Raw genomic sequence first — 1,882 nt, 5'->3', positions numbered from 1 at the left:
CGCAGCCCAGCCGCCCGCAGCGCTCCGCGGGGTGCCGGGCCCCGATTGCTCTCTCCCTATGCCCAGAGAAGCAGGACCGGCCGATGGGAGGAACTTGTCTGCGTATGATTTTTGTACTGATCCCAGTCACCTCCTGTGGTGGCTGCACTAGAAACAGTTTACATGATTAGTAAGGCTTACACAATCTCATGTAGTTATTACGTGGCCCTTCTAGAAATACTGTAGATGAATCGTAGTGTTTATATTTCTTTTTATTCTGCAATCTGAGGTAGAGTAGTGAGTGTTGTGTATTTAGTGGCGTGTTATTTTTATCCCGGTAACTAACTTGTGGACACCAGTATTTTCAATTTCTCTGTACCTTCTTTCCATGTGGTCTGTGCTCCGAGTGTACGTGAAATGAAACACATTTGCCCTTTCAATGTGTCTAATATTGAATTATACTTATATATTATATATATGCTTATATCCTTCTTATACCCATATAGACCAATGTCAATGTGTTACACGCAAGTTTTATACTCTAATATTTATATTGCTTTTTTCTTTGGGAAAAAAAAATAATAAAATGGTTTCTTCTGAATAAATGGTATTTGTTCCTGTGAGAAAGGGAGAGGGAGTGAGAAATGACCTGTCCCTCTTTCTCTGATTCTGCACGCGGAGAGGCTGCCGGCAGAAGGGAGCTGTGTGCACTTCAGCCCCCAGAGAGCGATCCCGGCCCGGTGCTCCAGGACGCGAGCATGCTGCACACGGTGGAGCCGGGATCGCTGTCTCTGCACCAGCCACACTCCGCCAGCACGGATGCTCTTGGGGCCCCCTTGTCCTCGGGTCCCCCAGGGCTTTGGGGTGAGGGTGGCACGGCCACGGGCTGCACCGTGCTCCTGTCTGGCAGGTTTGGGGCAGGGCAGGGCAGCCCTCCTGGAGACCCCATCACAGCCCATGGAGGAGGCCACGGCATCCGTGAGACTGGTGCAGGATGCTACGGCCCCCTTTCCCAGCACCCACGGGGATCTGGTCTCCCCCCAGCACCCGCGGGGATCTGGTACCCCCTGCCCAGGCTCTGCCCTGACCGTGCTGGGTTGGAAATGTCGCACTGGTTTGTTTTCCCTCGTCTGAGTCATCCCGAAAGAGGCTGTCTCAGCCTGCTTTCGGGAGCACGTGGACCAGCCGTGGGTCTCACCACGCTTCTCCCGGTGCCCAGCCTGGCCCGGTGCCCCACTTCCAGAGGGGCAGCCGCCACTGGGGAAAGGTGGCGTCTTTGGGGGTGAGCAGTTACCCCAAGACGCCCAAAGGGCCGTGTGAGGCAAACGGGGGCCGAGGCCGGGGCGAGTGTGGGGTCTCCTCGCTCAGCCAAGCCCCCGTGAGGCCCGGGCCGCGGGGGCCGAGGCAGTGACCGGGTGGGGGGCCACGGTGTGAGGCTCTGACAGGCGGGTACGACCCTGTCAATAATTCATGGCCGATGCCGAGCAGAATTGATGCTCTGCAAGCAGCTCATGGAGCCGTGCAGGGCGATCGGGGAAAGCTAAGGCGCAACCGGGGGAGGCCCCGGGGGACCGAAATGTCGGAGCCCTGGGGATCGCAGAGCCCCGGCCCTCATGCACAGAAGGGCTCCTTGCCCTGTGCTGGAGGGCCCCGAAACGCCACGGCCTGGCAGGGACCCCAAGGCTTTGGGTGCGCAAGGTGTTTCCGGGGCTGGCTGGGGAGGGACTGTCCGGCTTTGCGTTGCAGCACGGCTCCAGCTCGGCTTTCGGCAGCAGTCACAGAGGGGCTCTGGGGAGCTGGGGGCTGCTAGGACCAGCCTGAGCCCCCCACCGCCGCCTCCCGCCACCTCCTCCCCACACCCCGGCGCAGGCAGAGGCTGCTTGGCTGCAGGAGAAAGACACCC

Source organism: Apteryx rowi, unplaced genomic scaffold (genome assembly GCF_003343035.1).
Source record: "Apteryx rowi isolate R43461 unplaced genomic scaffold, aptRow1 scaffold_1231, whole genome shotgun sequence".
Taxonomy (NCBI): Eukaryota; Metazoa; Chordata; class Aves; order Apterygiformes; family Apterygidae; genus Apteryx; species Apteryx rowi.
This window is presented reverse-complemented; position numbering follows the sequence as displayed.